The sequence below is a fragment of the Columba livia genome, chromosome 3 (genome assembly GCF_036013475.1).
Source record: "Columba livia isolate bColLiv1 breed racing homer chromosome 3, bColLiv1.pat.W.v2, whole genome shotgun sequence".
Classification (NCBI taxonomy): domain Eukaryota; kingdom Metazoa; phylum Chordata; class Aves; order Columbiformes; family Columbidae; genus Columba; species Columba livia.
In genome coordinates, this window is record NC_088604.1 from 96,472,262 (window position 1) to 96,491,750 (window position 19,489).

Here is a 19,489-nt window from a genome sequence, read left to right on the forward strand (position 1 = left end):
CTCCAAAATACAGCTCATGTCTCAGCTGAACCCGCTGAAGATTCAGGTGCGGGAACAGCCTGTCAGAAACGTGCACATTCACGTACTTGTACCATTTTTTTTCCTTCTGGGTTACAAGAACAGAAATCTAACTCCCTTGCTTTTTGAAAAAGGGACAAAATATAATTTGCAGTTATCTGACCTTGTAGCCATTTACCCATCCAACCAATTTACCTTCCTGCATATTGGCAGCATGTAAAATATTCCCCTTGATTCGAAGACTTGTCTAATCTCTCCAGTTTTACTTTGTGGTACTTAGAATAAAACGCCAAACATTCTGCTGCTCTGTGCCATTTCTCCACAGTAAAAAGATTAAAAGCTGCAGCTTCTTTTGCTCTTGTTTTCCTCTGATTGACTTTCATGTTTGCTATTTGTATTTTAATGTATATTAGATTTAAAGTCTTCAGCTTTTAAAAGAAAATTTTACAGGTATTTAATCATATATCACAATCCATCCAATTCATATACTGAAATTCTATTGAGCTTCCTTCTATTTTTCTTCCTACATCTTTCATCGTTCTAATAACACAATGCCAGCAACAATACTGAAGTTCAGCCCATATACAAGCTATATACACAAAAGCATATAATTTTCATCTCTACATCCCCTATCTGGCACGATTTCCAAATTTTCCTCGCCATTTTTGTTACAGACTGCTCTAGTTTGCTGAGCACTTTTTTTTTTAATAAGGGAGCTCTGACTTGCCAATTTAGGCTTTTCAATATGACACCAATCTTAGAAGAACTGTAAAAGGATAAAATCTGATTTGTCTTCATTCTACTTCTTCCAGGCTTTGTGCTAATCATTATTTAGATGCCATTTGGCTTGAGATGTGCTCTGATGTACCTATAGAGCACAACTAGAAAACTTTTCCTCACCATCAGGCTTCTCACACTTTTCTCCACTACAGGGAAAACTGTGCAATAATAACTTAACAGATCACTCATTATTATTCCCTCTATCCTTTTCTTAACTGTTCAGCCTCCATGTACCTCCATAGCATTCTAAATGGATAAAGTCTGTTGAGAGTAACGGACTAAAAAATTCTCAGTACCCTCATTATTTTTGTTATTGCTATCTAAAACATAACTAAGCATCAGAACACTTACTTTTCTGTGGAACAGATGGCATCATTTTCCTACTTCACATGTCTGTAAACTGCATCAGAGAAAGCTCAGTCAACATTTCCAAAGTGACATCTGTCTTGACCAAGGCCATTTTAGACCTCTGATTTGAGGCAGATATGGCAGAAGCTGCAGAAATATTCCAGTTTCTCTGATAACCAGGTCCAAAATATCTCCAACCAGACAATCAAAGATTTCAACACCCCAAAATCAGAGGTATCTGGCCACGTGTGTTCAGGTAGTCTATGGACACCATTGCCACAGTAGGTAGGAGCCAAATGAGATATTCAACTGCACAGAATTCCAGATTTATCAATAAAACTCATCTATTATAGTTAATTAATACCACAGAACCACAGAGAACTTTTGATGATTCTGCAGGTTAGCTATAAAAATAGCTTAAAGTTAAAAGAAGATGTAGATGTGGCTTCTGAAGTTGGTGGTTTGTATCTAGGAAGGCTAAAATTGCCTTGTGTCCATATTTGTCTGTAGTTTTGCGTAGTATCGTAGTATTAATATATATATTTTTTTAAGCTGTGGGCATTTTGTGCTTTACATTTAATTTTACAATAAGCAATCAGACTGAAACTTTGAGAGTCAAACTGACGATGAGCCTGCGCCCATAGCTGTTAAATCAGTCAGAGAAGGTACGATTCCAAACCAGAAGCAGCAAAGCCAAAAGCTCTCCTACTGAGACCTAAACAAAAGCTGCAGGGAGAGTAACTTCTTCACAGTGAAACCTGTTTTTCTATAGAGCCTGTGCATCCTGGATTTTGGCTAGAAGCTGGGGCGGTGCCAGCCAGTGCCATCAGTCTGACCTGGCTCCCACTGAGGAACAGGCGCAGGTCCAAGGGCTGTGAGTGCTGCTGGGCAGAGCAAGGACTGCAGGAGAACATCTGATCCTCCAAAAAAAAGGGAAAAAAACCCCTGTTATCTGCCTTGTATGGTACAAAATCAAAAAAATGCTGGCTTATCATGGAAGTAAGGTCCTGAAAACGTCCTCAAAAGATCTACTTTGAATCTAGAAAAATGCTTCATTTTATTCTCAAGGGTTTGTTTTTTTTTTTTTACTTACATTGATTTGTGTTTCCAAATTAAACCATTATGAAGTGAAACACCTGACTTTGAAAATGTGAAAACAATTTTACATCATCATTTTTTCTCATTATGCTGTATTAGTCAAATTCAGTATGAAGCTGTGAATAACAAGTAGTCTCACGTCTTCCTTGAGGGTGGGGGGGAGGAAGAGAAGAGAGAGAAGGAGCAGAGTAAGGGAAGCACAAAGCTGTCTACAGAGAGCTATAAAATCATTAGTGTCATGGTAGAGGACAGGGGACATTTGCCCACCCTCGCTTCTGATAAAAGAATTAAGGGGTATCAAATGATATTAGTATGTTGAAACCAAGAAAGATAGCCCTTGTCATGCAGCTGGCTACTAACCTTCGGATCTCCTTCTCATGGGCCCTATTAATTTTTTTTTTTTTAATTTTAGCTTTAAGGAGATTCAAAAGGTACCAGGACACAGTTGTAGAAGAAAAATACACGAAGGGTTATTAAATACTAACAAACTGTTTGTGATCCTTTCCCCTAACTGGCTGGGTGCCAGAAGATTATTCCAAAAAACACTGTGACATTTTCATCCTGCACTTGTGCTGTCCCCTAGGCAGTGTCACCAGACATTGTCCAACACCGGACACCTGGTTAGATGGACCTCTGACAGGAGCAATCTCTTCATGCTTGTGCCTATGGTCTCAAATAGTTTAAGTATTTGTTATAAGATACCAACCAAACTACAGCCACATAAGTGTGGATTCCACAGTTACTATCCTGAGCCCCAGTTATTCTTTTTTTCTGTTTTACATAAATGATAGAAAAGCAGATATCTCCCTTTTATCCTCAACAAGTAATTTCGCTGGCTTTGCAAAACTGCATTCCCCCCAAAATGAAGGGGGTTTAGAAACCACGGCATTCAACTGTATTCTCATAAGATGTGCTAGTAAAAATGCAAGCACAAGCACTCTCATTTATCAGGACAAACTGAATGATTGCGTGCACAGTTCTGAAGCACAACTGCACCAAAGCCGTGCATGCTAATGCTTGCAGGCAGAAACAAATACAGACTCACCCTGGAGCTGCCTCTGCCAGCAAGTGTGCATTACAACATTGTTAATCAGGTTTCCATCAGGTCCAAGTTTGTATATCTTCAATTATTTTAGGGCAAATAATTATTTGCAGTTACCATGTTCTGGTGCAAATTCACTTTGCTTAACTGTTACATATGAAATTCAGTAGACTGATAATATACTCTGAACTTAGGAAGAGTACGTATTTCATAAGAACTTGATAAAAGCTTTTAAAAAAGGTAACTAATATAAAAAACACAGACTTCAGTTTCAGCAACAGTGTAAATTAAACACTCCAGAGGGCATCAGTAAGCAAAGAAGGAGAAAGGAACCCAAAGTCAGTGATTATACTTGACGGACTTTATCTTGACATGTAAAATGGCTCCTATCATGTTGTTCTGTAATCCTGAAATTCGAATATGATGACTCAAACGCTAGACAAGAGCTGGAAGTAGGCACCATATGTCCCTACAATCTCTCTGGAGTTTACTCCAAACCTGCTCCTTCTGCACAGTTGCAGAAGCCGGAAAGAGATGTGATTTATTTGTTTTTAACAGTTTTTATATCTATTAATTCTTATTAAGCCAACCTGAAAAGCTATGTGCAATCTCCCAGACTTTATCAAAGTGCTTCCTTACTTCATTGCTTATAGGCAATGCTCTGCCATCATACAAAGATCCGAGAGAAAAGCAGGAAGATGCTGCAACAGGCACAAAATATATATGAGTGATTGTTATTTGCACTACAAAAAAAAGAGGCTCAATATAACAATAAAAGATTGCAGGAGCATCCCATTGTGGGTTTTGATATAACAAGTAATACTTAGTATTCAATCAGATATCTTTACAGTAACGCAAAAGAAGAATGCAAGACAAAGGCACAGAATCTCTTACTATTCAAGCTGACGCACAAGGTTAGAAAGAAAATCGCATTTCTATTTTTGGTCTCTGTGACGTTGAGTACATGGGGCGCACGTAAGCCTAACAACTACCATTTCCTGATTGCAAACATTTAGCAGGCACGCTGACAAACTCTTCACTGTAGCTCTGCAGAGACAATGCCATGAAGGAGACTCGGTGTGGGAAGGAAAAGCTGCCTACCTCCTCACCCCACGAGCAGAAGGCATGCCTGCTGAGCAGCCCCATCTCACCAGCCGCCTGGGTCTCACAGCTCATTCTTGGGGCCAAGAGGGTTACATGTGACAGGAGGTCTTGCAGCATCCCAGGAAAGAGGAGAGCCGCAATGGGCTGTGGCCAGCAAGGGATTCCTGTGCAGTTTGCTACCTTCTTGAACATGACTTGGGAACTTGCTGTGGGCTCCTGGCTGTCATTGTCTCTAAGGATTAATTAAATGGTTCTGGGCAATTTGTCTTAGGTGACCATGCTTGAGCATGGAGAGGTTGAAAAAATGACATCCAGAGGTTCCTTCAATCCTCAATCAGTCTGTGATTCTGTGAGCAAGCAGACTGGGAGAAGAGTCACCAAGGTACAAGAGATGCTAGTACATTCCTGCCTGCTCTATTTGAGCCTGTTATCATAGAATCATAGAATGCTAGGGATTGGAAGGGACCTCAAAAGATCATCTAGTCCAATCCCCCTGCCCGAGCAGGAACACCCAGATAAGGTTACATGGGAAGGTGTCCAGGCGGGTTTTGAATGTCTCCAGAGTAGGAGACTCCACAACCTCCCTGGGTAGCCTGTTTCAGTGCTCTGTTACCCTCCCTGAGAAGAAGTTTCTTCTCAAGTTCAAGTGGAACCTCTTATGTTCCAGCTTAAAGCCATTACCCCTTGTCCTACCATTGTCACCGAGAAGAGCCTGGCTCCATCCTCCTGACACTCACCCTTTGTATGTTTGTAAACATTAATAAGGTCACCCCTCAGTCTCCTCTTCTCCAGACTAAAGAGACCCAGCTCCCTCAGCCTTTCCTCATAAGGGAGATGCTCCACTACCTTAATCACCTTTGTTGCCCTGCACTGGAGTCTCTCCAGCAGTTCCCTGTCCTTCTGGAACTGAGGGGCCCAGAACTGGACACAATATTCCATAGACTTTAACATTCCAGAGAAAGATGATGAAAGATGATGAATGGAAGCTCAGCATGGGAAAACGCAGCCAGCCCCTGCTCTACTCTTAAGTGGCCCCTGGGAAACAGAATACCACATCTGGATATGGCACCAACCAAAGTGGCCTTAGAGGTTCACTGATATTCCTCTGCTAGGTAATAGATTTTCAATCTCACAGAAAGAATTCAAAGAAGTAACTCAAAGAATTCAAAACAAGTAATTTAATAGAGTGGCTGCACTGGAGACATCAGAACTCTGTTGCTTGGAGCTCCATTAAAGTGACAGAGCTCTGCCTCAGTGTCTGAGCTGTACCCAAACCTGGCAGGAGACTCTATTTCCAGCCAGCCCATACAGAAACCTTTAAAGTACACAGTGCCCCACTACATCTCAACAGCAAAGACAAACTGCCACAACAGCACCAGAAAAAAGTGAAATTAAATTGTAGTCTCTCACTCTCTGAAATTTTACCATCAGATAAATGACATTACCACAAATTAGGCACTGTGGATGTATATCATTAAGTCAAGGTCAGTTGTCTCTTCACAGGGTTCTCTAGCTAAGCATAGGATTGTGATGAAAATAAGACTCAGAGATTTCTATAATTCAAGATTTCAAATTACAGTTTGTACTGATATGTCACTAAAAGGCACACTATTGCTGTGCAAAAGTGGCTACAAAATGCAGGTTTACTTTGTAGGTTTCTAGTCTAAGAGGTATTACAGCTTACTGGAAGTGCCACTTGACTGACAGGCTCTTTTTAAGGACCTGGCTTACAGAGAAGACACCCCAGAAAGTGCCTAAGGACCTGGACTAGGAATCTGTCCATCTGGGTTTAGATCCTGAGTCTGTGACAGACTTCCTGCGTGAACCTGGGCAAGTAATTTAATATCAAGGGATCAAAAATAACAAAGATGTAGACTTAAATTACTAATAAGGTTGAGAGACTTTAATGGGTGACCAGACCATGACAGGCTTCCGAAGTCCCACAACGTACTGAACTCTTTCGTAACTCCAACCCTTCAGACAGAGAGAGATTATTAATAATTCCCCATCAGTACAACAGGGATAATGCTTCAAGCTGTTTTGCTTCACACCAGTATCTTTGACATGCTGACTGCTCCTTGCAGACAGCAATAGGCAAGTCTGAGGGCCTCAACTTGCTAAGGACATTTTACTGTTACTGGATTGAAATAATGAACATCATCACCGCCACTGCCCTCAGACCTCAGCGAGGGCACAGGTAAGCAGGAACTTTTCAGCACCTCGCACTAACACTCATTGCTGCCCAAAACCAACTTTCTAAAATGAAGTCTGGAGTCAGAATAGCATCAGAGAAGTAAATGGCCATCACTTGTGTACTTTGTGTTCTGAGCCAGATCTTTTAAAGTTGAAAATCAAAATAAGCTTGTTCTGGTTGGCATAGAAAATTTGATTAATCTGCTCAGGAGTAGCCTGTACCGTGAGCAACACTTTGACAGTCTCAGCTGTCTGATAGGGATTCTATCCCTTCCTCTCCGATGCTGAGCTTATTTACTCATCTCAATTCATTCTCAGTCAGACTATAGATTGATACACAATACACAATTTTTAATTACTGTAGACTACCAATACAAATCCTCAGTACCATAATCTTTTGTAGTAATAGCATATGCAACCCCAACTTTTCACAGAATTCCCAAGGAATGTAAAATCTTGCTTGGTTTCCCATTTTCTCTTCAGCTCCCCAACTTCCAGGGGTATGTTAAAACCATTTAAGTTCTGGTGGAAAATTCTTTTAAAATCTTCTGTTCATTGGTATGGAATAACTTTGTACTGTAAAGGCAAAGCCTACTTGGGCAGGACATAAAGGTCTCTTAAGGGTCAGAAATACCAACAGAAAAAGTACTCTCACAAACCTTTCAAACTTCAGTCTAAAGCTGATAGGTATTTCACTGGCCTTTTCTAACAAAAAATAATGCCACATGTGAAAAAAAAAAAAAAAAAACAACACCAAGAAACAAAAACAAACAAACAAACAAAACAAAAATACACACAAAAAGAACGAAACAAAACAAACCACCCCAAACTATGACAACAACAAGAAAACCACCACAACATGGTGATACATGGGAATACCCAAATCTTCCCCAAGGGAGGAGAGAGAGAAGGCATGCTGGTCATTGGTCATGTTGCCAGATGCTCTAGACAGGGGGCAGAGCCTACACTAAACATGTAATGCAAGAACTTACCCAGAATCAGAGAAAACGAAAAGGACGGAGAAATGGCAGCATGACCCACAGCTCACTGCAAGATTCCACAGTGCTGGCAGACCAGGGAAGTGAAAGCTAGAGATGACAAAGCTTGTTGCTGCTAAAAAGGGGGAGACCTCACCTACCTGCTTCCTACTGCAGCTCCTTTCTCACCTCTGCTTCCCAAACACCTCTTGTCCCTTGCTGATACTCAATGGTACTCATCAGAGTGGAAAGTCCCATGACCCATCCGCTCTCTTTTTGCCAGGTCAGTGAACTGCACGGGCCTGCAGGTGGGGACTGAACAGTGTCAGAGTTGCGAGACATAAAGTGAGTGACAGAAATACGCATCCAGAAACAGGGAAGAGGAGAGAGCAGGAATTCCTCCCTGTCGGCCACTGAGGACTACCAGATCAGGTCAAGTCACCTCATGCAATTTTAACGTACTTCAAGCTACTCAAGCTTCTAGAATATAAATTGTCCTCAAGACTCTCAAAGGAAGAATAACCCGAGAAGCCCTCTGTGTAACTTTTTGGATTAATGGCATGTTCCAGAATCACATATAGGAGAATGCACTTTTAGAAGACTGCAGCACTACTTGAGTGCACAAAAATTATCTCTCTGAAAAAGTATACAGAAAATTTTCCTCCAGTTATGAAATTTTATATATTCTTCATGGTTCAATGGAAATGCAAAACTGTTTGGTTTTTTTTTATGGAATTACTAACATATTTATTTCTATATATACAGAAAAGCTCCATTTATCTCAATACTCACAAAATGTCCTTAGGTATGAGATCTCATGGAAGGAGTTGCATGAATGGCTCCTTACCTTTCCCAGAAAAGTAGAATGCCTAACAGGGCAATAAGAACAACAGTAGGTCTCCAGTACTGAAGAAATGATCATAGATAATGAAGAAGAACTGTTCTAGGGGAGAAAGGCAATTCAGAGAAGCCTTCAAAGTGATTTCCTTGCAGTTCTCAATACTATTAAGGGATGATAAAAAAGAAACTTGAATAAAGATAAGACAGATGAAACAAAGAGCGTGAAGATTAAAGAGCTACTAGGAATGGAAGAGACAGTTAAAAGCAAAAAGTGATTATCTAAATTTCTTAATGCACAAAGTATCGGTAGATCTATTGAAAGAAGATGTGTCAGTTGTTCCAAGAGACACCATCCCCGCTGTGTTTGCTCCAAGGGCCAAGCTCATTACCTGGAATTACCATTAAAAGAGGAAAGGGAAAGTACCCAAAGCCTTCCCTTGTTCAGCTCAGCTCGACCAGTAGGTGTCACAGCAGTCAACGTTATCGTTGTACAGCAATGTCAATCCACATAGGTGTCGAGTTGGAAGAAAGCTAAATTAAAATAAATCAGGTTTTATTAAAAAAAAAAAAAAAAGGGGGGGGGGGGCGGGGAGCGAAGAAGAAGAAGAAGTCATTAGCCTTTTCTATGACTTTCTATCAGATATTTCAAGTATCCTAAAGAGCCTGGAAAAAAAATGCAAACCAAATAGATTGCCAAACATGTCAGCAAACACCACCACTCTTAACACCTGCACTTAGGGCTTTAGTGAGGCATTAAACACTCCGTACTGGCACAGGTAAAAAGAACAGAGATGCTTACTGCCACCTCCCCAGTTGTTTTAGCCAGCCTAACCGGCACACAGGGCTGAGGCTGGTTCCCAGAGATGCCTGGTCTGCAAACTACAGCTAAGCAAACGTCAGACTGGCACAACACAGACGTAAAGCCAGAGCAGTACGACACACAGAAGGAAGATAATTTCAAAGCAATTTGTAAAATGCTGTACTTCAAAAGAAATGGAGAACAAATACATATGAGAGATCTCCTCGGGTTTAGCTCCCTTCTTCCTGGTGTGCACACTCCAGCAGCAAAACTTTGGGCTGAATGTTTTCCTACGCTTCCCCGGCACTAAGGGAAGCAGATGGGCTCTAATCATGCTCCGAGACAGCAAAGAAAAGCACATGATGGCATCCCCATCATGAGTCTGCCTTTATGCTTGCCAGTCAGCTGTGCACATATAAAGCGAGCAGGACTTTGTTTAGCATTTCCTCTGGAACATATGGTGATTTACTATGCAGTTTCTAGCATATATTGACACTGTTTTGAATTGCAGTTCAATCCTTGTCTACTATACGCACAAACATAAATACATGTGCTTTTGTTTAGGGGCACTCCTACCTGACAGCAGAAGAGTCCTGCCAGTAGCTATACAGCAGTCGCTGAAAGCCTCCTGTCCCCAGTGCCAGGAGATTTAAGTGGCAGGAAATGGCTTTGTATTTGGGGGGAGACCACAGCAAATTGCTACAAAGCAACAGAGCTTTAAGCAGATCACCTGTGCCCAGAGGAACCCCACTGCTTGGCTGAGCACATCAAATGGTTTATGTTTATTACCATCCAATCCTGCCCTATTCCCTTCTGCCTAGTCCCACCGAGTGGTGGGTTGCATAATAATCCAAAAATAGATCACTAAAATATGAAAATTATTAGACATACTGAATAATAATCCCTGCAGCTACAACTCTTTTCATAGCAGGCAATCGGCTGGCAGGTTACACAATTTAGCATCCAAAAGGTGAGTCAGAGCAGAAAAGAAGGAAGTTATAAGTACATCAATTAAAAAGCCCCACAGATTTAGGCAGTACTCAGTTCATTACAGACATACAGCAGCTGCAACAACTGGATCTTCAAATGCTGTGCAACTCTGGAACAAGTAACAGTTTTCTTTTTCTCACCAGTAACTGAAGAGATTAGCCAACAATTAATCTTGTAATGCCTGAAAATACACTATTTTTTTTTAGCAGCATTAATATGAAGAACTTGATTTAGATTTAGCAGTCTGGGATTTCACTCAAATTTTGTAAAAGAGAAATATCAAATGACGTCCTGTGAAACACCGAGATTGGAATATTCTTTTATTGTATATTTTTCTTAAAACAAAACAAGAAAACCTACTGCATTGCCACTGTGTTGTCTGCTGATCTTTACACAGTCATATTTGTAACACTCTTAAAATACTTAAAAGAGAGGAAACATAGTTTGTATATAAAAGACAGAAGTAATTCCAGTGAACAACCTTTTAGCCTTTCACTCCGAGGGGACAATAACCATACTGCCCACAAGATGCACCTCATCAAGGAAGCATAATTATGTGCAATATTAGATGGGGCTCTACTTCACCTCGCTTTTAAGAAACTATTACCATTTGCTGTACCCTATACACAGACTCCACCTTCTTTAACAGAAACAAACTAAGAAACCCTACCAAAATAAACCACTGTACGGAACATACATTTACTTGCCCAAGGAAAAAAGACAATAAAGAATTAATTGCACATGGCAGATGTTCAGATGCTAGTGCTTTTGCATTATGCCCCACCAGAAGATACTTGGAAAACACGGTGACAAAGGCAGAACGTGAGCCTGTGTAAACCTGAACAGAACTAAAGAGGGAAAAAAAAAAAAAGTAAATATACTATTACTATTTTAGTAGTACAGGAACTAAAACTACTTAGGTGAAAATGGGTTATTAATAGCACTTTTAGAACCTGAAAAGGTGTCAGGGAAGCAAGAAGTCTGCCTCTAAGCATCTTATCTTAGAGTGCGTTAGGTAAGTCAGAGAAAGCACTCATGATTGCTCAAGGCACTTAGGTTAGTGGTTCACTCACCTGAAGCTCCCACACTTCTGTGAAAGCTGCTGACTACTGGCTTTCAGCTTTGAGAAAATTCACTAAGGATCAAGAATGGCATGAACAAGAGTGCTTCAAAGTACCACATTCAGTCACCAAAATACTGCTCTCAACGATGGCCTTATCAAAACAGTTAGATTTGTGAGTTAAAATTAAACTATTGTTGTCTTCCAAAGCCTCTGCTCCAATCTCAGCTAATGCTGCATGCAGACAGATCCTCACTTAAAGGAGGTAAGAAAAAGCTTCAATGTTCTGCATTAAATAGCTGCCTAGAGACTAGTCATAGCCTTGTACCTTGGGCTCTCGTGATGTAACTCACACCAGGTTCTAGGGGGAGAAGTTCTCTGGCAAGCACAAGTTTCAAGGGAAATCAAAGCAGGAGCTCCTGCCTTGGCGGCAGCAATAGAATCATAATCAAGAAAATAAAAGGAGCCTGATGGAACCCTAACAAGCATGAGTCAATGTATTTCAGGCTTGTCTGCCATCAGGAAAGGCAGAGACACTTTACCAGTGCCCAATAAAAAGAGCAGTTTAATTTCCAAGGTCTAGCAAGCAGCTTGTTCCAAATCTGTTGTTTGCTCCATTGCAGTGTAAAACAAAATAAAAATTAAATCATTTGTCTGTTTCTCTAAATCACATAGGATATCTAAAGGCAATTGAAGCTTTTTTAATAGTAAACAAAGAATATTTGGACTGGAAAACGATCTTCACCAATTAATGCGATGCTATTAAAGAAAGTCTTTCTGAGATCTTTCATTGTTCACTCTCTTTCTGCAATAAGTGCAATTTACAATGTCTATACCCTGAAGAAAAAATCAAGTGGGAAGCTTTCTAATACAGTGATGATTAGAATGTCCTAAGATAAGCACGTGGGAACAAAAGAGCCACTGATCCAGCAATAGCAAAATACCAACTAATAGTAGCTACCTCTACATGACACCCATTACAAAGGAATTTGATTAGCTTGTTACTAATGTATTAAAAGACTTCTTCCCACCCTACTCATCTGCTCACTCTTGCCTTACACTCTGACCATACAAAGAACTGATTCAGCATTTACCAAAATAAAGGGACTAGAAACCTCCAGTTGAGGAAGGATCGGAAAGTTCTTCAACAGAAATATTCTCCACCAATGTCAGATCCATTTTAGGAGGCTCCCAGCCATAAGAACTGTTCCTATTTGTTTGTTGTACGGCTCCATGAACCACAAAATACCCTGCACTGAACTGTGCGGGGTTTCAAAGCAACAGTTTATGCTTTGAACAATTTGTGCTAGAAACCTCTAAATAGCTCAGAAGAACAGTAATCCTTTAAAAAAATCTTTTCTTCCAGGCCAATTAACATCAACACTCCTGAAGTAAAATTAACAACACTCAGTGCCACACGGCTCTTTCAGAACATTCCTGAGTACTGAGCATGAAAGATGGCCTCAAGCTGGAGCACGAATGTTGTTTTCTTAGCTGCTGCCCAGCCTGGTGTCTCCAGCAGGCTCTAACTTGTCTTCAGTGCAGCCCTGACAGGGCACCTACTGCTGTAGATACCACCATGCCTTGCAGCTAAGCCCACTTAGACTTGAATACACACACTGCTGGTCCACGCCATGCACACTCCCATAAAACAACTCAGTTATGTGGAAGGCATCCTACCTAGCTCTGCCACCTGTCATGAATTCTTATAAGGCAAGGTGAGGGGAACGGAGAAAGAAATCAGACTCAGGAGAGATCCAGATCTTTGAGAGGTCATCCTGCTTCATCTGCCTCGCTAGGCCCACCATGGGGGCTGTACCTGAAAAGCCAACCATCATTGACCTCTAGGTGCTTGTCCCATCCAGCACTATCACCTGAGAAGATGCTCTCACAACTCAGCAATGTGACACAGCTCACAGAGCATAAGATGTACCAGCTGTCTGAATGGACATCGCTGGCCCAAGTCACCTTCAAGGCTGAGTGAGCAAGCAGGTGTGGGGTTCACCTGCTGGTGGGCAAAACAGAGCAAAACACACATGCGGAGTGATTCTTAAGGGAAAACAAGACCTGGCAGGCATGCTCAGGCAGGGACAGGCAGCAGGGTGTGCTGAGGCTGGCTCGGCACATCCCAAGCGCACACACGGTTGCTAAGTGAGTCTGGGTAGTCTGACAAACCCACGTTCGGCACTCATCCAGCAACCGCAGAGCAGCCGCCTCCAGCTTGATCACATGTTGTTTCTCTAAGGTGGGAGGGCTACAGGACGCAAGTGCTATTTCTGTTCTGATCCTTAAGCAGCCTTGTCACTCACGTTCACATGGGAGGAACAGGAGAAGCAGGATCCATCATGCACCATTTGGGTTACCATGTGGAAATATCAATTAAGAGTGCCTTTAATGATCACCATGGCACAGGCCCTGCACCACGATCTGCTCAGTGGGAAAGGCAGGTTCTATATCCATGCCATTCAGCTTTTGAAAAAGCATGTTGGGTACCCCTGGTTCTAGGACACTGTGTGGTAGTAGTAAGGCATGACGCTGCCTGCAGCACAGTGGCCTCACATTAGGCTTTCTAGAAGGCACGGTGCAGGTAGGGTTAGACTTAGATACTACGATATCCAGATAGCTGAGAAAGCAACTCAAGTGACGTAACATCACTGGAAGGTACTCAAGTACTCCTGACTTATTAATCTCTTTCTTCTGGCTGCTTTAATAATATTCCACAGGGATCATGAGAGCACAGATGTTGCTGTATTGCAACTTCTGTTGGCAGGAAGGGGTGGCAGATAGGCTGCCAAATGGTGCGATCAGAAGGGTGTCCTTGGCAGCCAGCTAGGGGAAAAGCTGGTAAATAAGACAATTTCAGATTGTTCTTGGTTGCTTTTATTGTGTCCACCTGGTCTATGAAAACACAGCAAGTAAGCTGCCTCTGTCCCCAATTACCTACTGCTGTACGGCCTTGTGGATCACATACCACCAGCTGCTCCATTCATCCAGTTTTTTCCACCCATCTCCATGGAGAGATACCAGACACTACACTGTTTTTATCTCCTGCCTCTTTCTCTGCTGGATGCTGTTTAACTCGCTTATCTACTGAGGGTTTCTCTTTGTAGATGCAGGAAGATGCAGGAAGAGGGACAAGCTTGTGTTCCAAGTACCGTTTTTCTAGTCTCTCTTTGCAATCTTGCCCTTGTTTTTGCTGTTTTGGTTGCTTCCTTTAGCACACTTTGTATGTACTATTCAATATCTATTATTCATAGGATGACTTGTCTTTCAGACAGAGAGCAGACACAATGGCCTTTTGCAAGACTGCTGCACAAAATTAGAGTCTGCTCTTCCACTACACGTGGTATAATTCAACAGGTAATGCTACATGCTGCAAACCTTCAAAGTTCTTCTACACTGTGTAGAGCATATGGCTAGAAAATCCTGGTTCTGTCCCTCATCGTCACTGAGAGAGACTTTACAATCCAGCAACTCACTTATTCCTCTACATGTGAGTTTCCATTCACATAAGGACAAGAAATTATTGAATATCTTATAAAGAAATAAAACCCCATATGAGATCTGTGGATGAAGTGCCCACTTGTAAACCTTAAAATGTTCAGTAAAGCAACTGCAACTGTAAGAAAATGACAGTATTATGAAAGATAATCTGGTAGGGGCCTTCTAATTCTACAAAGTGTGCCTTTCTGAAAAGCACTCTGGTGACAATGATGGGGCTCAGAAAACCTTACTGATTAGAAAATGTGGTAAAACAAGCAATATGCTATATTTAATTACAGATTTTCAGAGAGCACAATAAGAAACACCTCCTTGGTATTTTTGAAGTTAAGCCTTCATATCACTAACAAATATGCTAGATATCATTAAAATAACAGATCAATAACAAACTTAGATGAACAGTCATTCATTTCTGAAATATACTACAAGCTAGAAGCCACAAGTTCTTCAAACTCCTTTCATAGCTACATCTGTGTTACAGGATGGTTTGGGTATGAATGACGAAGGTCATTTATGAACTGTCTTGATTATCAAAAGCAAATTACAGTTTTGAATGTTACTTTCAAAGCAGATCATAATGCTTTTATGTTAAAGGATAGAACTGTTCTCAAATTACATGCCAAATAAAAGCTTTTCATTATTACTTCTTCCACTTACTCCAATGAATTTGTCATTGGACTAAATGTGAATCTCATCTTCTGGAAAGGGTACAGGATAATCACCAAAAGCATATAAGCCACTTAACTACCCAATGCAACTTCTACTCCTACAAGACTTGCTGCCTGAGCAATTTGAAAAATACAGTCAAGGGAAATCAGAGGCTAATAATATGTTTCTAGGCTACAACATAGTTCTAATAGCAAAGCCAATATCCATTTGTTAGAGATAACACTATTTTCTTCCTCTGCTATTACTTTGTACCGTAACGTGGGCAAAGGTTACAGCATCCTCATATTTCACCTCTAGCCTAAACTATCTGATCAAATATGTGATGGAAGTCAACAGCAATTTTGTTTTCATTAATCGAGATAATAAAGGGCCATAAATAACATCTTTCCTGTGAGACCTTGGAAAACAATTAACAAATTGCCCACTCCCTTACTTGAAGGAAGACTGTAACATTCCTTGCTTCTGCAACAGTGCAAAGAATGCTAGAGTTTACATTATTTATTCAACTTTTGTAAGAGAAACACACATCAACCCTGAAGATTGGAGATACAGATTTATCTGTTCTGGTCAACCTGTGTATACTATTAGCTCTTTTTAAAGGGTAATGTCCTGGTATTTTTGTGGGCATTTTGTTAGGTGTTTATTGTAGCTTTTGGTTTTGGTTTTGTTTTAAGAATAATTTAGTTGTGTGGTATATTTTTCACAGACCATATGGGAGAAATGACCAAGCATGAAGCTAATCAGAATGATGGAAGCACATCCTCTGAAATGTTAAGCTGAAGGCATAGTACCTTTAGATGAACTGCAAGACAAGGCCAGTTTGTGCTGGCTGCATGGTTCCTGGGGACACATGCTGGAAACCTGGTGTAGATGTGGTTTGACAAAGTCACAAAGACTTGGAACAAGGCACATGTTGAGCGTTTTCCTTTCTGTATTTGGAAAAGACCCCAAAAGATGGTGACAAAAAGATAAAACCCCTAAGTATACAGGAACAAAAGCACATAGTATTCAAGTCTCAAATATGACTTTAATTTGGCATCAGGTTTTCACATTCATAATGCTGTACTAATTAAAAATGGATTTAGCAGACTTAGCTCCTGACAAAAATCTGGCAAAAACATTATGCAGTCTCACAGCTGCACAGGCAGACAATGCATTTGGATCTGTGTTTAATTAAGAACACTTCATATCCAGCTGTCCAGCATGGATAGCACTATTCCCACCCCAAGTCCTATATGGACAGCATTTTGGGATGCTGAGTATAACTCAAAGTAGCCTGCCACTGTATGCTCCTGCTTCTGTTGAGGGTGATATTACTGAACTCAGTGTATATATGGAAGTGCCCTTACAGAAGATACTGAACTTCACACCCCATTTTGGAATGTAGTATGTAGAAAGAGAAAATGAGTGGGAATCAAAAAAAGCAATAGCAAGAGTGACAATACTGACAGTGTTTTCAAGTGGAGATGAGTGTAAGCACCCTCTGCAGTTCACTAATTTAGAAAAGTTACCCTAAAAACCCTTAGTACATTCATTTGCATAGGGCTTTAGTATTCTAAATCAATGTCAAGTATCATATTTCTGTTTGAAAATCTAAATCCAAACAAGTGTTTGACATGGCAATGCATTTCTTTTTGAGGAAGGAATCATACATAGTTTGAGGAAAAACCCAATTACCTGCTGCAAAGCTAATACCAAATAAAGAGGGGCTGATTCATGATCCTACTCTCAAAGTATTTCAGCAAGTTCTTATATTGAGCCACAGCCCAACACAACACCCTCCCCACCACTTGACCTTAGCTGTGGTAATAGTCACTAGTGATGGTCATAGCAGGTGACGGTGACTGGCACGGTGCCATAGCAAGTCTTGTTTGCAATTGGTTTCATTCCCATGGTGGTAAAGCTTACTGGATTTCAAATTCAACAACTTTCACAATGCCACACCTAGTAGTTACTCCACTCCACGTTCAGGAGTCAAACACTTCATTGTCACGCTGGAATGGGCAGCAGCCTGTCAAGCAGGTTGACATCAGACACCACATCACCTGTGTGACTCTTGCAGCAGGCTTAAGACAAAGGAATGTGGTACACTCCTGGCTGTATCCCCCCAGCAAGATACTTGCTCAAAAGCAACCAGAAGACTGATTCTCAAGAACTGATAAAGGAAAAATATCAGGTGTCTAATCATCCAGGATAATTTGACACAAATACTATAGGCACCTCCCAGGGTCCATAAATCAAGCTGGGAAACTGCTTTGTTTCACACAAAATCTTAACAGCATTTGTCACATCTAAGGTGAGCTACTTGTTTTATGCACATCATGGTGCATATCAAATAGAGTCCTTGGATGAGCCATGGAGACCGGCTCAGGCGAACAAAGAGGAAAAGGACTTCCTTTGTCTTGCTATCCAAGAGTTCAGAGTTACAATAAAGGTCAACATCCAAGCTAGAAAACAGACAACCTGTAGGTAGGGTTTGCAGGGATCATAAACTCTCTACACAACATTAGTAGTAACCTCCAGAATTTTGTTCCTTTTTTTTTTTCTCCTAGAGGGCAGCTATTTCAGCTTGCATTGGAGACCTGAAGAAAGAACCGATCTGATCACTTAGATTATGAAGTTTGATTGCTCAAGGATCTAGGTTTGCCTTTGTAACTCAGCTTTCACGCTGCACAGTTACCTACAGTCTCTCTCCTTCATGGAGAGTCTTGAACAGATTAAGTGTTTGGATTTCCAGTCCTATGAGTTCAGCTTTTAATGACCTTAGAGAAGACCAGATGATCAAAGCTATTACACCAGGAAATCACACTCTTTTAATAAGAGTTTGTTCTAGAGTCGGCTGCTTCCGAGACTACAGACAGAAGAGATCATTCTTAGAGCTGAAAAAAAACACAGGAGGATATTAGGTCACTGTTCTGTCTTTTACTTGGTCAGTAAAGCTCCAGAGTGTATGAAGCACCAGGGTATATCAGAAAACACACTCACCAGGGCACAGAGGTTACCAAGGCATTGACATTAATTAGTGCAGTTATAATACATGACAGATCATGGCACATACAGGCAAAAAGCGTGTGCAACAGCATTCATATATTAGAAAAAGTGCATAATGTTTTGATTACTTGAGAGTTTCAGTAATAGGTCAGTTATTATAAATGTACACACAGAAGGATGACAGGCACCAATAATAAATGTATATTATTTTTTAAATAAATAAAAAATAGACAGATTTTGAAACTCTGGCCACTTAGTCATGGTAAGCAGTAGAAGATAGACTTCAAGTTTTGGAGAAAGGGTAGAAGCTCCTTTGAATGCCTCTGGAACACCCTTGGTCCAAAAGTGGGCTAAGGCACTGCAGTACACTTAACTGTGAGCAGGGGATTGTGCCCCATGCACACAATATAACACAATACATAGGCTGCTGTTCAGCCTCCCTTCAGTATCCGTATTGCACTTCTATTTATCTAAGGCAACACAGTAGTAAGAAGAATACGAGTTTAAACTAAGGACTAATCCCTCCTACTGTAAAAATAGTAGCAAGCATTTCACTGTTTTCACAAAGAAGATCAGATTCCCAGACTCCCTAAGAGCAGTTACACTGTCTTTTGGATGGTAGTCTTCTGTCCCCTGTGGTAGGCCAAGATTTAGAAGTTCCCCAGTTGCTAGGAAAATCATTTTCTATTTTAAAAAGGCTTATGGGAGCTATTCTGGGGAATCCTCAGTCACAGTAAGTAACCTTTGTCTATTTAAAATTATTTCTATGCTTTAGTCTATGTGGGTGGAGGAGGGTAAAAATCAAAGTAACGTGTTCTTCTGATAAACAAGCTGGTGTGGGTGGTTGTGCATGTTAGAAATAAGAGAAAATCCTTTTTTACATTAGCTTTCTATTACTGATCTGAAAATAGCTTTACAGAAGCCAATTATGCCTTCTTTTTTTAAGGATTAAAATAGTCTGAAAACAAATTTTATTTTAATTTACCATCAACCGTTTTAACTGTATTTTTCATCTACTCAGAATAGCTTTACCATACATGGGAAGACTTCATGAACACACTATAGATTTTGAAAAGGTC

At 40.7% G+C, this 19,489-nt stretch overlaps 1 protein-coding gene across 2 annotated transcripts in view; it reads right to left on the reverse strand.

Annotated features, from left to right (window-relative positions):
- KCNH1 (potassium voltage-gated channel subfamily H member 1) overlaps positions 1-19,489 on the reverse strand; it is a 187,399-nt gene that overhangs the window by 53,520 nt on the left and 114,390 nt on the right. The window lies entirely within an intron of this gene.